This window comes from Grammomys surdaster, unplaced genomic scaffold (assembly GCF_004785775.1).
Source record: "Grammomys surdaster isolate TR1022 unplaced genomic scaffold, NIH_TR_1.0 363, whole genome shotgun sequence".
Classification (NCBI taxonomy): Eukaryota; Metazoa; Chordata; class Mammalia; order Rodentia; family Muridae; genus Grammomys; species Grammomys surdaster.
The window spans coordinates 10,497,613-10,514,749 of NW_021604782.1; the positions used below are offsets into that span (position 1 = coordinate 10,497,613).

The 17,137-nt window shown below is 42.5% G+C and overlaps 1 non-coding gene and 1 pseudogene across 1 annotated transcript; both read left to right on the forward strand.

Annotated features, from left to right (window-relative positions):
* The first annotated feature begins 12,721 nt into the window (after positions 1-12,721).
* On the forward strand, positions 12,722-12,860 carry LOC114631652. Its single transcript, XR_003712985.1, has one exon. It is a non-coding gene; the product is annotated as a small nucleolar RNA SNORA70 (small nucleolar RNA).
* A 465-nt stretch (positions 12,861-13,325) lies between these two features.
* LOC114631527 lies at positions 13,326-14,075 on the forward strand (annotated as a pseudogene).
* Positions 14,076-17,137: the final 3,062 nt, after the last annotated feature.

The window sequence follows — 17,137 nt, forward strand, 5'->3', positions numbered from 1 at the left end:
TAAGCACATAAATAAAACAGAACAGATACTTTCCCCCAAAGACCCGATATGTATAACCTCAGCTTCTAAAATGAAAAAAGGATTATTCCATAAATAGTGGTACAACTGGCTACTATTTTTGGGGAAAAGTTAAGATGCCTAAGTTACAGCACACACCAAAATAAATCCCAGCAACATTAAAGATTTAAACATCAGTGAGACGTTTAGAGCAACTACAAGAATACAGAAGAACAGCTGTAATCATAAGACAGGAACGGCTCTTCTAAGCATCACAAAGTGATAGATCTGACCACATAGTAAGAAAATGGCTGCAGAAAAGTAATGCGTGAAGTAAGGAAAAAGCCAGATCGATAAGTCGGACATTCCAAAAGAGGAGTGGACACCAGCCTACTCGAAAGTCAACACAGGCAGCCAGAAAGCAAGAACTGATGTCTGACTTGGCTGTAGAGAAAGAATTGAGTCTATGGGAAGCCTGCATACAAGAGCACTCCTTCAGCTGTCAGTGATGTTCCGGGTTCAATCACCAGTACTACAAAAACAAGCAAATAACCCAAAAACTTCAGAATCCAGTTTCCACCTACCATATTTTCTGAGATTAAAGGGAATTGTATTATCTACTGGCTAAAGCTAGGAATAAAGAAAGTATAGATTAGAAGTGTTTGGGATGGACACAGGGGTGTGTGTGACCAAGCTCATGTACTAACAAAAGGTATTTAAATGTACACAATCCATGATACAGCAGTTCCATTTCTTAAAAGAATTTAAATTTATTTATGTATTTGTGTGTGTGTGTGTGTGTGTGTGTGTGTGTGTGTGTGTACATATGCATAAGTGCCACAGGAGATATGTGTAGAGAAGTCAGATGATAACCCATTTCGGAGTTGATTCTCTCCTTCTGCCATGTAGTACTATATAGGTCCCAGGGGTCAGACTTAAATCATCAGACTTAGCAGCAAGCTCCTTCCTCCGCTGAGCCATCTCACTGACCCAACAGTTTCATCTTTAAGGAAATATCCCAGTAGTTCACGGTAAGATGAATGTGCTCAGAATGCTTGAACAATCATTGCCCCTTCAAGAAAAAACCCATAAATTATCAACAATATGGATTTAATGTTTATGTATACTATATCATATGTGAATGTTTTTCTATGCTGCATGATATAACAAAGATACCATAAAATAAAGGTGTGTTCATACTGACAAACTATTTAGCTATCCCTAAATATGATATATACCTGTTGACTTCAAGATACAGTTTCATTTTAAGCAACACACTGATCAGGATTTCGTTGTTTTAAAAAGCTTACTATCCATTCATCTGTATCACCATGCTGGCTAGTTTTATACTGGCTTGACACAAAGTAGAGCTATTTGAAAGGGAGGAACCTGTGTTGAGAAAATTCCTCCATAAGATTGGGATGTAAGGCCTTTTCATAATCAGTAATGGATGGGGGAAGGTCCAGCCTATTGTGAGTGGTGCCATCCCTGGGCTGGTGTTCCTGGGTTCTATAAGAAAGCAGGCTGAGCAAGCCAGTAAGCAACACCCCTCCATGACCTCTGCATCAGCCCCTGCCTCCAGGTTCCTGCCCTTTTTGAGTTTCTGCTTTCACTACCTTTGATGATGGACTGTTATATGGAACTGTGAGTGAAATAACCACTTTTGGTCATTGTGTTTCATTGCAACAGTAATCATAGCTAAGGTAATCACTGATAATCACGGACAATAATTATGAGCTTTTACTATAACAGTAATAGTTTGAGGATGGGCTTAAATACAAGTTTACTTCTTAATGTTTTTGCTGATCTAAAATTTTCAATATTAGACATGGATAGGTTCTTACAATACATATTGTAAATATCTCTTGCATTTCCTCTGATGAAGGGATGAGATGAGAGCTGCACCCAAGCTTGACGAGTACATGGTTTGGGCTGAACCTAGATTGTTTCTATCTAACTAACCCTAAGCCTAAGCCTGGAAGTGTCTAGTCTCTGTACAATCTAATCTTCTGCAAGCCTGGACCTTGAAGGCTTCAGCTTCCAGCCTCCATCTGTTAACCCAAGTCTAGAATCTTTCAGCCCTTGAGACATACAGCCGAATAAACCCGTCCTTTCTAGCTCTTTCTGAACAGAATTCAACCGTTCTGGCTCAAACTCTTCCCCAAGCTGATTGATCCAAATTGTCTTCTCTTGGCGTCTGACTGAATTGCTCTGTTTGGAAAGTCTGCCTCTGAACTCATGCACTGAATTGCACTGTCTGCAGGAACTGCGTGGAACTGAACAGAACTACAGAAACTCAACTGAAATCAACCCCACTTCTCTCCTTACATTGCTTTTAAGTAGCCTCTCTTTCTTGTCTGTTCTCGTCAGAGTTGGGCATATCTTTTCTTCAACTCATTGTCAGATCTTTCTTTGATTTGTCACCTTGTCTGCCCCCCAATTAGACATCACTTTCAAACATGACTTTTCCTTCTTCAAGCTGACTATACCTTCATTATTAGGGACTAAAGATATGTGCCAAGAATGTGTCTGTATTCCGGCAAGGTCATACTATAATCCAGGGCATGTGTATCTTCCAGCTGGATTATATAGACTTAAAAGGTCTTTGGATGTAGTCCCTTGCCAGAGCCATCATAGAAACAGTATGATCCTGGACAACTGGCTGTGTATTTACAAACTTGTTTCCTTGCTTGTAAGTTTGGTACCCAAAGCAAACACACATTATGGAGTTGCTTTGACCATCTCTCATTGAGATGGTGCATATGAAGTTAATAGAATTGGGCCCAGTAAGCAGATCATTAACTGTTATTGGCATTTTTCCATGTGATTATATTAGAAGAGTTAGGTCTGGTGACAAAGGAGACATTGCCTGGATCCCACCACTGCCTCCTTTTCTTTTACACTTATATCGGTGGGACCCAGGAACTCCCCTAGAATCTGTGAGGGTACCAAATCCAGAGAAGGTGTGGCTTGCTTAAGAGCACCCAGTAATCCTATTGGCATGGGCCCAAGCCCCAGGTATCTTGCCTCTCAAGCTGGTGCTTTCCAATAAAGCCCCTGTCCCCTTTGAAGAAGAACTGAGCTTTTTATAAAACACAAGTTTCAGGGTAAGGGCTTGCCCCGTTCTCCTGCTTTAGCCATGGTTTTGTTGGTTTTGTTGGTACAGCTGCCAATGTGCCATAAGTACGCAGTGAAGGTAGACTGATGTCCCTCCTTGCTGTTTTATGCTTGCATTTCCGTATTGGCAGTGGGCAACCCTTGTAGGTGGCAACAAAATTGTGCTGGAATCCCTGTGTGGAAGTGTGCTCACACTTTGTGTGGCTTATGAGCTCTGAGCACAGTGCACCCAGGCATTAAAACATTGGCTTGTGAGGACCAGCATGTTCTCTATTCCCCGAGGACTCCAATCAGTACTTCCTCAATCTGAAGAATGGCAGCTTTGCCAAAACTCTGGAGGTGAGGGTTCCATGGCCACATTTTTTCTCACAGAAATGCTCCCTGAAAATTGACCAATAAACCCCCCAAAGAGTATTTAACAAAGGACCTCATTGGCCCATATTTTTAAACTGCAGTTGGTCAGAGTCCAACCTTTAAAAATCAATCGTGTTAGTGTATAAAATAGTGGGTGTCTTTAAGACATTTTAATAGATGTGTATCATTGGTTTTTGCCCACACTGGCTTCCATGCCCCCTCTTTTATCTCTTCCTTACCCTTCCCACAGTCTCATCTCTACCCCAGGGAGTCATTCTACTTCACGCCTTAAACCTAGGTCCCACATATGAGAGAACATTAGAGGTTAATCTCCTCCCTTCTCTCAGAGAGGATTTGCATGGTGCTCCTGGCTCAAATAGTACTCCACATCCCCATCCTGACTTATTTCTTCACAAGACTTAACACACAGCAAAGCTGGTTGTTCGGAACTCTCTGCATCTGTCTCTCACTTGCCTCCCTCTCTGGTATATGAACTCAAGTTGAAACACTTTGCCATGTTTGCTGGCCATTGTACTTACAGATGCAGGGACACTTTAGGCCCTACAATGAAGCCACTGAAAAAAAACTAAACAAGTTTGCTAAAGATTTTAGTGTCATTGGGGCTGTTGAGATGGCTCAGCAGGTAAAGGTACTTACTGTCAAGTCTTGGCCACGTGAGTTCAATCTCCTTAGGATCCACATGGTGGAAGGAAAGAAGTGACTTCTGTAAGTTGTCATCTGACCTCCATACACACATGCATCACGTGCATTCATACACACACACACACATATATATATACACACATATGCACACACACACACACACACACACAAAATGTAGTTAAAATGTTTTTGAATTATTTCAGTGTCACGAAATTTCATTTCCATGAATATCAATTGGAAAATGGTCTGGGATAATTCTTTGTCTTAGACACAAATTTATTGGCCAAATTGATGGAATAAGTTTAACTTGTTCATAGCAATTAACACGAACCCTATAGAGTGGGAAGTTAATTGAGAATAATTAAATTTAGCAAAAGTGATCAAATTGAAATGCAGCTACCTCACTAAAATAGTTCACACCTCATTCTAAGGAAACACTGAGGCAACCTCACTTCCTCTCTTCTTCATTGGCTCTGTCTTCTGTGACAGATGCCGTGATGACCGTGATAGCATCGGGCTGAGCCATTTAGTCCTCACAACTCCTGGTAAGGAAGGAGTGAGTCAAAAGGCTTATGAAGTTCCTCATGAAAAGGGTGGGTCTGTAGAGCAGTTGGAAGAGGCCTGCGCTGAAAACACTTGGTTTTCCAATCTGTGACCATGTGATGTCTTTTATTTATTTATTTATTCATTCATTCATTCATTCACTGATTTTTTTCTTTTCCTTTTTCTTTTTTCTATTGGATATTTTATTTACATTTCAGATGTTATCCCCTTACCCCAGTTCCCCCCTGTCCAGGAACCCCCTATTTCATCCCCCACTCCTCCTGCTTCTATGAGGATGTGCCCCCCCCCACTTCTACTTCCCCACCCTCGAATTCCCCCACACATGACATCCAGCCTTCATGGGACCAAGGATCTCCTCTCCCACCTATGCCAGACAAGGCCATCCTCCCCTACATATGCAGTTGGAGCCATGGGGCTCCCAGGCTAGTGGTTTAGATCCTGGGAGCTCTGGTTGGTTGGTATTGTTGCTCTCCTCATGGGGCCACAAACCCTTTCAGCTCCTTCAGTCCTCACTCTAACTCCTCCATTGGGAATCCCTTGATTAGCTGTGAGCATCCACCTCTGAATATGTCAGGCTCTGGCAGACCTCTAAGGAGACAGGTATATCAGGCTCCTGTCAGCATGTACTTCCTGACATCCACATCAGCATCTACCTTTGGTAACTGCACATGGGATGGATACCCAGGTGGAATGGTCTCCAGACGGCCCCTCCTTCAGTTTTTTGTCCGACACTTTGACTTCATATTTGCTCCCTTGAGTATTTTGTTACTCCTTCTAAGAAGGACCAAAGCACCCACACTTGGTCTTCCTTCTTCATGAGCTTCATGTGGTCTGTGAGCTGAATCTTGGGTATTTCAAGGTTCTGGGCTAATATCCAATTATCAGTGAGTGAATACCATGTGTGTTCTTTTGTGATTGTGTTACCTCACTCAGGATGATATTTTCTAGTTCCATCCATTCACCTAAGAATTTCTCAAATTCATTGTTTTTAATAACTGAGTAATACTCCATTGTGTAAATGTACCACATTTTTTGTATCCATTCCTCTGTTGAAGGGCATCTGGGTTCTTTCCAGTTTCTGGCTATTATAAATAAGGCTGCTATGAACATAGTGGAGCATATGTCCTTGTTATATGTTGGAGCATCTTCTGGGTATATGCCCAGGAGTGGTATAGCTGGGGATGTCTTTTATTTTATTACTTAGATTTACTTTGTGTTTTTCTCTGTAACATTTTACAGTTGCCAATATACACATCCAGCACTTCCTTTGTTAAACTATAAGAAACGTTTTACTCCTTTTGTATCTTACTGCAAGTGGGCTGAATTTATCTTACTGTGTTTGGAATCACTTGGTCAGACGTGGCCAAAAGATCATTTACTTTTGTGCATCTTTTCTGCCTCCTGCTACCATGTTTCCAAATGCTTCTTGGTTTCAGCTGCTTGGGGAACTTGGTTGCAGAAGCTCCCAGCATCTCTCAGTTGAGGGAATCACTCTTCCTGTGGATTTGTCTGTCTTGTTTCTCTGCTGGAACCAGCCTGTGTGGTTACACAGAGCAAATCTCCTCCCTTTGTTTCTGGTTTTAACGCTAAAACCTTCTTTCAAGGTTGTAAGTAAGATGGCAGCCATGGATGACTCTCCTCCTGGCTTTTTGGTATCTCACCAATAACCTTAGCTGTAAGGTTTTGCTTGATATCTTTTCTGAATCTATAGGGATAATTGTGGCGATTTAAAATTTTTTCCTTTAATACTATTTTGATTTTCATATGTTAAAGCAACCTTGAATCCCTGGGATAAAGTTCTCTTGGTCAGGGTGTATTATTTAAATATGTTGTGCTCACTCTGCCAGACTTTGTTGAGGATTTTATGTCTAGATTCAGAAGAGACAACACCCTGTAATTTTTTAATGGTGGCTTTGTCTTGCTTAGTCTCAGGATAAGATTGGCTGTATAGATTAAGTTAATAAGCATAGCCTGGTGTGGTGGTGCATTCCCTCAATACAAGCACTCAGGAGGTAGGAGTTCAAGACCAGCCTGAGCTACATAGTAAGTTAGAAGGCAACCTCCTATATAGTGAAACCATATCCCAAAAAAGAAAAAGAAAAATTAAAAAGGAAAGAAATTTCTTCCTTATATATTTTCTGATACTGTGTTTTTCTTAAATGTAAGACAAAGCTCACCAGTGAAGTTTTCAAGACTTGAGTGTTTTCTTTGTAGGAGAATTTAGTTGCTAATCAGATTATTTTATTACATATGTTGCATGTGTCTATTCTAGTGTCTAGTTTCTTTTTGACTCATTTTGATCATCTGTTTTTTTCTAACACTTAAATTCTTGAAGTTATCTAATGAACTGACACAAAGTGTTCAGATATTCTTTTATAATCCTTTCACTTCGGTAAAGCTTCCCACGATGATTATGTGTGTGCATGATGCAGGGGTGGGGGTGGGGATATGCATGTGAGTGCAGTCACTTAGGGGGTCCAGAAGAGGGCACTAGATCACTGAAAGCTGGAGTTACAGAGTATTGGGAGCTGCCTGATGGCTTCTGGAAATGAACCAGAATTCTTTGCGAGAGCATACTCTGGGATGATGAGCCATCTCTTTGGATTCCTCTATCCTTTTGGATTTTGGTAATTCATGTGTTTTATCTTTTACTTTTGGCTAGTTTAGCTAAAAGCTGTCCATATGAACTTTTCAAAGAATGACATTTTTAAAGACATACTTTATTTTAATTATTCCTGTGTGTGTGTGTGTAGTGTGTGTTTCTGTGTTTATGAATACATATGACCGTGGGGGCCAGAGGTATTGGATCCCCTGGAGCTGGAATCATAGGCAACTGTGCGTTGCATACTATGGGTGCAGGGAACCCAAATCATGTTTCCTGCCAGAGCAGCAGACATTTGTAGCTACCAAACTTATCCATCCTCCAGCCCCAAGAATCAGCTTCTGAGGATGTTTTCCCTATCCCTATGCTTTCTATTTCATTCCTTTTTTCCTGTAATCTTTATTATTTACTCTTTGAGTGTGTGTGTGTGTGTGTGTGTGTGTTCCTCCTTTCATTTGTCTATAGTTTCTGAAGGCCAAAATTTATATTACTGATACAAACACAAGAACAGTCTAGATAAGACTTTGTATGCACTGCAGATCTTATCTCTGACACAGATACACATTTTCCCCTCAGGACACCTTTAGCTGCATTCCATAAGCACTGGTGAGTTTTCATTCCCAGCAAGCAGAAGACACTTGTCTAACTACCTTGTGGTTTCATTAACCAGTTTGTCATTTCCAGAGATCTTTTAACTTCCTTTTTTTTTGTTTTTTTTTTTGTTTTTTTTTTTTGTTTTTTTTGTTTTTGTTTTGTTTTTCGAGACAGGGTTTCTCTGTATAGCTCTGGCTGTCTTGGAACTCACTCTGTAGACCAGGCTGGCCTCAAACTCAGAAATCCGCCTGCCTCTGCCTCCCAAGTGCTGGGATTAAAGGCGTGCCCGGCTAACTTCCTAATATTTATTCATTTCCAAAATTCCCTTCCATTGTTAAATTCTGACTTAGTTAGATTGTGTTTGGAGAACACAGTTTATATGGTTTCAATCTGTTTGCATTTGTTGCGATTTGTTTTATGGCCTGATTTACTGTCTACCTTGGGAAATGGTCCATATCTGCTCAAAAAGAGTGTGAAGTTTGCCTTTGTTGGATGGAATGATCAGAAGATATTAGTTACATCAGTTGATTGGTAATACTGCTTAAACTTTACGGCTAAGTATTTTGGAGATGTGGTATAAATGATCATTTTTGCTTTAATTCTTTGTATTATTAAACATCTGCTTTCACAATATGAAAATAACCAGCTCTTTGTTCACTGTCTGCTTTTCTTGTCCATTTCCATGCTTTGTTTTGGGGTCTTCTCACATGCGTCATTGCTAAGAAGCATGTAGGTGACTTGCCTTTGTGGTCCAGTCTGCCATGTTCCTTCTGCCTGAGGTGATGAGACCCTTCAGTTGTAATGTCAGTTATACTTGCCATTTTGGACTTTTTATGTATATCTGTTTCTTTTTTTCTGTCCCTTTACTTCCTTATTTTGTAACAAATAAGTATTTCTTCATAGCATTTTGACTCCTACAGATTTCTTAGTCGTTTTCTTATTGACTTCATTAAGGTTATAATACATGTGGCAATTTGCCCCTGGGGACTTCTAGCTAGTGTGCACTGAATTCTGGGAAAATACAAACCCCTTGCCCTTGCCTAGCTCTATTGGCCCCCCGCTCTTATCTGTGCTAATGTATGTATATAGTAATGTGGAATAAACACAACTATAGATGGGTAATATTTTTACACAATTGTATGTCTTTTTCAAAAGTCCAGGGACTAGATAGAAATGGGAGGAGAGCCCATGATATTAACTCACATATTTATCATTTATGGCAGTTTTCATTTCTTCCTGTGGACTCTGATTACCATCTGCTTTCAATCCCTTTCTGCCCAGAGGACTTTTTATAAAGTCTTGTAAGACAAGTCTTCGAGCCATCAGTGCTGTTGGTCCTTTTATCCACTGACTTATATTTTAATCTGGGACTGTCTTTATTTAGCTTTTGTTTGAAGGATATTTTTGATTACTGTGGAATTCTTCTCTTGGCAGGTTTAGTGTTTTCTCACCCAGTCCTGTTTAATAAGCCCTTTTGGTTTCCATTATCTTATAAGAAAAAGCAGAGTTGAAGTTGATGTCCTTTCTAAATGTGCAGAGTCGTTTCTCTTTTGTGGCTGTGTGTGTGTGTGTGTGTGTGTGTGTGTGTGCACGCATGCGCACGTCAGCAGTGGATGAAAGCCTTACTTGTTTGAATCACATGCGTGTGGAAGCCAGGGGTCAATGTTGCCTGTCTTTCTCAGCCAATCTCCACCTGAATTTTTTTTAAAAAAAAGATTTATTTACTTTATTTATGAGTACACTGTAGCTGTCTTCAGACACACCAGAAGAGGGCATTGAATCTCATTACGGATGGTTGTGAGCCACCATGTGGTTGCTGGGATTTGAACTCAGGACCTCTGGAAGAGCAGTCAGTGCTCTTAACCACTGAGCCATCTCTCCAGCCCCTCTACCTGAATTTTTGAGACAGGGTTTCTCACTCAATCTGTAGCTCTTCCACTCAGCTAGGCAAACTGCACAGTAAGCTACAGGGTCTGCCTGTGTCGGTCTCCCCACTGCTGGGTTCTAGGTACAAACTGCCATGTGTCTGGCTTATATTACATGAGTACTAGGGACTTGAACTTAGTTCCTCATGTCTATTTGACAGAGAGTTTACTGCCTCAGCTATCTCCCCATAATCCAGTTTTTTATTCTGATTCTTGCTTTTCTTTTTAGGGATATCATCCTTAGGGCTAGTCCTGGGTCTGTATTTCAGTAGTCAATGACTGCCTGAGCTGATATAACTTCAGGCGAGTAAGGCTTTCATCCACTGCTAACATCCAGCAATAGGCATGAGAACAGACTTAGATTATCAGGGCATTTTTAAGTCTACTCCAGCATTTCCGCTCTGCTCAGCCCTTCTGGTTTGTCTACCTGTGTGTGCAGCTTGGGAAGCCACCCAGAATTGTGTATTTTGGCTTGTGCCATCATCTGGTCTCTGCTGCCCGTACGTGCAGCCCCAGCCAGAAATATGCTTACCCTAACCATGACCAGAATCTCCGACTAATAGAGTTGTTCACCTCCATGCTCAACGACTGCCAAAGGCAGCCTTTCACGTGTGCCATTGCAGGTGTGTGCCTCTGATCCAGACCCAAGAAAGTCCCCTGGCTTCAGCCATATGTACCACTGTCCTCCCTGACAGTTTGTCACACTCCAGCAGAGCTGGGTTGGTGTGCTCTGAAGCACCCTGGCTAAGGCATGGCTAAGGCGCTGCCCTTTGGCTCTTCTTATCCAGCATTCGATAGTTTGGTTTGTCCATTGACTCCTGTGACGAGGTAGTCCTTGAAGTTTCATGCTCACATCCTGCCCAGTGCTAAGACTACAGGCATACTCCACCACATCAGGTTATTCCATAATTTCAAATTCAGGCTATCGTTTTAAGCCCGGATCCTGATCCTTAGCACATGTTTTTGGTTTTCTACCATTCTCTGTAGCTGCCATATTGATTTACAAGTATTCCTTCGCTTAGAACTCAGGACAATACATTTTCACCTTCCTTATTCTAGCGTTAAAATTAAGGACGTCCTCAAGTGTAAGAGATCCTGGCGGCGACACAGAGGAAGAAAGTTGGGTTCAGAGGGAAAGGCATTAGCCAAGACTAGACAATGAGTCAGTGAGTCAGCCTGAATGTGACCTTGGGTCTTCTGCTTCCCAGGTGAAGGCTTGAGTACACCACCCATCTGATTTCCCACTTCATCCCTAGTACTAGGTCCTCCTTACCGCTAGAGGACGCAGGTGTCATCATAAAGGGATAACAAGTTTCTTTAAAAGGGAATTTAAAGTTTGGCTTATGGCAGTTGTATACATTCTTTTGTTCTAATTATAGCACGATTAATCTGACTCTAATAGATAACTATTAATAATTCATATAATTATCTTTAATAATAAATTTATGTTTAAAAACGTCCATTTGTATTGCTTTTTTTCAGGGACTTCCCTTCAGTTCTGGAGTTTGGTTAAAGCTTATAGCAGATTATTAAAGCTTTCACAAATGGAGATTTAATCAGGCAAATTTTTTTTTAAAGAAATAAGGATCAGTTTCCCATGAAAGAAGGTGTCAAAGAATTAATAACATTCAAATAAGTAGATATGTGTGCATCAGAGTTACAAGAAGAAGACTAAAAACCTTCTATAAGGCCAGGAAACCCTTCTACCTCAGCAAAACGTGCTTTCAGATCCTCCAGGGCCAGATCTCTTGGTTCTGTCATGGCTTTCCCTTGTTGTTATGTCCTTTGTTGGACACACGAATGTCCAGTTCAAAACAGAGCATGTGATGGAGTCATTCTCCCTCTGGCTGTACACTGTGACCAAGGGGATGGAAGATATGAAAGTACCTTCCGCTGGCTCCCTGGCTCCCTAGCTCGCTGCCCGCCCCCCCACTCCCCGGCCCCCCGGCTCCCCAGCCCTCTGGCTCCCTGGCCCCACGGCTTTTGGTTAGTTTGGACAAAGGAAGATAGTAGCAAGAAAAGTGGAGATTTGGCAGATTCGACTCTGGTTTGGCAGTGATCATGTTCTACTTAACACCCAACACAGTTGGTGATTTTCTGCTGAGGCTGCAGACTTCACAGTGTCCTGGACAGGTTCCTGTGTCTCCTCAGGCTCAAACATGGGACCTGCTTGCCTTGTTGCTAGTTCTTGGTGTGTGCTGTGCTGCTGATGCAGGGGTACTAGCCTCTGATGTTCTTACTCACTCCTGACCTTGCTGTGCAAGCATGCTCTAGAGCAGTGATTCTAACTCTGTGGGTTGTGACCTCTCTGGGATCGAACCACTCTTTCACAGGGGTTGCCTAAGACAATCCGCATATCAGATATTTACATTATAATTCACAGCTAACAAAGTTGCAGTTATGAAATAATAAAAATAACTTTATGGTTGGATGTGACCAGGGCTTCCAGCTGCCGTCAGTTTGCTGTCCGCCCACCCCCAGGATTAACCATCCTCTGGAACCATGAGCCAGACGAAACCCTTTCTTCCTTAAGTTGCTTTTGGTGGGCATTTTGTTATAGCAAAGGGAAAAGTAGCTAATACATGGGCCAAATAAGGAATTTCTAAAACCTTGCAGGTGGGGCTGGCTTGGTTATTACTTGGTTATTACTTTGCTGTACGACCTTTCTACCCTCTGAGTTCAAGAGCTTCACCTGTTTAAAGTGCTTGCACACAATCAGAGGCCTTTGTGCATCGTTTTCCTGTGTGCCTTGAAAGGAACTGTGAGCAGTCTCCATAATGACATGCTTTTAAGACTGTATTGTTGTTTTAAATAGTTATAAAAGATACAACATGCTACAGCTAATAATTATTAATATTTCTTCAAATAGACCCAATACAATTTTAATATCCAATGTAATTTTTGGATGCAACCGATTAAGCCAACCAGGTTTCTTTACTCTAGGAGGCCTGGTCTGTAGTGGCTGTGAACAGCATCTTCCTTGGTAGGAAGGATAGCAAGCCTATTTTCTATGTGGATTGCCCTAAGAGACCTTGGAGGCAATGTTCTGATATATATTGTATCTCTGATCTCAGTGCTGTCTCCAGTGTAGGCTCCAGACAGATGGGTGGGGGTGCCCAAGGCACAATGGTAGGAGTCACACTGGCCAGGTCATCATGTCCATTCACCCAACCTGCAGAATGACATGTGACTGAGGCCCTGCATAGAGTCAAGTTTAAATTCCTCCACTACCAAAAGATCCATATCTCAAAGAAGTGGGGCTTCTCTAACACAGATACACTTAAAGATGTGATAGCTGAGAAACCACTCATCCGTCATAGCCAGGGTCAAATATATCCCCACCCATGCTCACCTGGATGCGCTGAACCCTAGGGCTTCTAACGGGGCTGTCCTCACACCCCCGTCAAACCATATTCGATAATAAATCTCACACCCAGTCTGAGGAAAAGCAAATAAAAACATATAGCTCTTTTTTTTATGGCACCTCCTAGACAGTTGGCTTAGTCAAGATGAAGCCCAGCATCTCCTTCCCAGCCACTGATCAAAAGCTCATCGAGGTGGATGATGGACGCCAGCTTTGGGTGTGTTATAAGAAGCACATGGGCACAGAAGTAGCTGCTGATGCCCTCGGTGGAGTAAAGGGTTGGGTGGTCCAGATCAGTGATGGGAGTGACAAACCAGGTTTCCCCATGAAGCAAGGTGTCTTGATCTATGGCAGTGCGCTCGCTGTTGAGTAAGGGGCATTCTTATAGACTGAGGTAGCTGGAGACAGGAAGCATAGGTCTGTCTGGGAATGCACTGCGAATACCAATCTGAGCATTCTCAACTTCACTATTATAAAACAAGGGAAGAAAGATATTCCCAGACTGCTGCTGTGAGGGCACCATTGTGCCTCAGTGATTGGGATCCCCAAGAGCTAGCAAAAGCCTAAAGCTTTTCAATTTCTCTAAAAAAAGATCATGTCCACCAATACGCTTTCAGAAAGCCCTTAAACAAAAGAAGAGAAGAAGTCCAAGACCAAACCATTCAAGAGTCCATGTCTTGTTATTTCACATGCCCTGTAACACAAACCCAGACAAATTGTTTTGAAGAATCAATGTGCTAATAAAAATAAGAAGGCTGTGGAATATGATAAACTCAGGACCAAGAGAAAGAAAGAAGCCAACAAAACTCACCAGAATCATCTTGACATCGCAGCTAAGTGGAATACTGTGTTTGTAAATGGAAATGTAAAAGTCTTATGTTTTCTGGGACCATAAGGCTTTCATATACATGAAACATATATAATAATGTGTATAATAAACATATATATATATATATGTGTGTGTGTGTGTATGTATATATATATACATATATATATATTTAATTGAGTCATTAATGCAATCAATTTGAGGACATTGTGAATCAAAATTTGAGTTATTGTTAAACAGGAAAAGTCAAATGAAAGGAAATATGGATCTCAATGAACAGGAAGGATATGGTGTCTCCATTAAAGGATTCTTTGCTCCCCAAAATATATGGAACCAGATATCTCCCTGCCCGAAACTCAGGTGTTTCCTCTCTCCCTACAGTAAGAATTGGGGTAGAGGGCTGGGGAGATGGCTCAATGAATAAGAAAAAGAAGCCTGCTAAATGAGCCTAAGGACCTGAGTTTGAATCTCCACATCCTGTGTAGAAACCCAGGCACAGCAGTGTGAACTTGCAATCCCAGCATTTGGAGGGAGCTGGTGGTAAGAGGCTCCCTGGAGCTTGCTGGCCAGACAGGCTAGCCAATCAGTGAGCTCCAGGTCCCCCAAAAATATGACAGACTAGTCAAGGAACACATGGAATATCAACCTTTGAGTTTTATGTGCACCTGCATGCACGTGCATACGTGCCCATACGTGTGTCCTCACCCTTCTTTCGTGAACATACATGAAAATAACTGGGTGGGAAACTGAGAAGGATGATGAAGGAGATAAGAAAAATAAACCAGTTCTGCTCCTTGCCCTGGGAGCCACAGGTAGTTGAGTTTCAGAAATTCTAGGCACAGATTCTCTTCAATTTCCTGTGCTGGCCTATGCCCTGGTTAACTGTGTCCCTGGAGAATACGGATGGCCCTGGAGTGAAGGCCCTGAGCCCGATGGTTTCTGAAGGGCATGGATGCATTAGATGGTTTCTCAGAGACCCATGGGTTGTGCTTGGGCAGTTCCTGTCACTGAATCATCTTGCTTCATTTTCACAGTCTGAAAAATGGAGATGCATACAGCTCTGCCTTGGGCCCCCCTCTCCTCTGTGTGCATGTGTGCATTGCCCAGAGGCCAATCTCAGGGGTATTTTTTCTTAGATGCTGTCCACTTGCCTTTTTGAGACAGCGTCTCTCACTGGCCTGGAACTCGCCAAGTAGCCTACCCAGGCTAACTCCTCAGCTAGACCCAGGAATCCAATTGTGTTCATCCCCTCAGACCTGACATAGCAAGTACATGCCTCCAGGCCAAGGTATTTTTTTTCTTTCCTTCTAATCTGGGTGTTAGGGACAGAACCCAGGTCCTTTGCTTGCAAGCGCTTTATCAACCAGACCATCTCCCTAGCCCATCGTGGGGATTCTTTGAGGGCTGACTGAGAAAACAACTATGAAGAACCAGTACGTGACAAATGCTTAAAGAAGAGTCAGAGGATTCTGAAGATCTCTCTCAACTGATGCACTCTGGGAAGGAAGCCAAGATCCCCTTTCCCTCCAGTCACCACCAAGCAGCCGCCTGTCTCCCTCTCTCAGCTCCCCCAGTGAAGGCAATGCTGTCACTGAGACTGTCTTGGCATCCCTGTGACAGAAAGCAGAGTGCCCGTTGGCTCACTTTCCTGTGTTTAGTTTTTGTTTGGGTTAAGTTTTTCCAACTACCAAGGCTTTTTTGATTTGAAATGCAAAGTTTACACCAGTCAGTATTTACTCACAGGTCCTGACCTTTCCTTCTTCAGGAGGGTGACCGCTCCTTGTGGCTCCCTCCAGAGAAGCCACAGACATGGATCTGGACATTGGGAGAGTGTTTTGGCAGACTTCCTAGGGTTCCCCCATTTCTCAGGGAGAGTATTATAATCAGCCTGTGTACAGGGTGTGTGAGCCCAGAAAATGACAGTTACTGCTTTCCAGAAACAGAAAGAAAATAGATACTCACTCGTGCCCTCCTGGAAGCACTAGGGTTGCCTAGGGGCCAACTTTGAATCAGGCAAGCCAACATTTGAGCTTTCTACAGGAGAAACAAAATGAGACACTGATATGCTAGGAAACTGTTATTGCCTGCTCTGATTCACATGCACACGAACTTCATTGCTCAGGCTCTGGCAGAGTGACTGGTGCTGACTGCCTCCTTACCTCCAGAACGGGGATCTCGCTAGCTGAGCTCCGCACTCTCAAGGTAGTTTCCTGCAAGTGCAGAGGGAAGCCTGTTTCCTTTCTCTAAAGAACCCACTTGTGCACATGGTTCCTCCAGTGGCCCCCTTATTCACTGCCCTTCAGAGCTCAACTATAATTTACCGGCCCTCGGGGCGCTTTATCTAAATGACTTTTTACTTGAAATTTTGTTCTGAGGCAGGTATGAGAGTTTGGTCTATAAGGTGCTTGCTGTGCAAGTATGAGGATCTTCGTTCAATCCCGACATTACCTATATAAAAAGATGGATGTGGGACATGTGCTCGGGGACATGTGATGGGTGGATCCCTAGGGCTTGTCAGACTAGCCCAATCAGGAAGCCAGTGAGAGACCCTGCTTCAAAATACGAGGTAGATGGTTCTTGGGGAGGAATGACACTTGAGCCTGTCCTCTGACCTTCATATGTAGCTGTACATACAAATGCATTCACACACATGGACATGCGTGTGTTCGTGTACAGAAATGCATACACACTTTTTGTTCTGTTCTTTAGTTAATAGAAATAATAAGCCACAGGTTGTGTGTATTCACAGCCCGTTTTCTTACCCTTCTCTGTTTCCATTCCTTGAGCGGTTTGACCACAACGTCCTTCCAACTGGACTTGGGTTCAGCTATGTGACTTGCTTTGCCCAATGGAAAGTTAGCAAAAGTGAATCCACTCAAAAGATTTCTGAGTGCACAGTGGGCTCATCTGCTTCTACCCCTCTGCCATTAGAGTTAACTCTAATGTGACCAAGACCAGCCAAAACCAAAACCTTTCAACCAACCTGCAGAATGATGAAGTTGTTTCTTATCTGACATCATGGTGCTTAAGGAAAGTTTATTGTACTGCATTGCTAGGTAATAGACTGTGTGTAGTATAGACAGTGCATAGGATAGGATAGGGTAGGGTAGGGTAGGGTAGGGTAGGGTAGG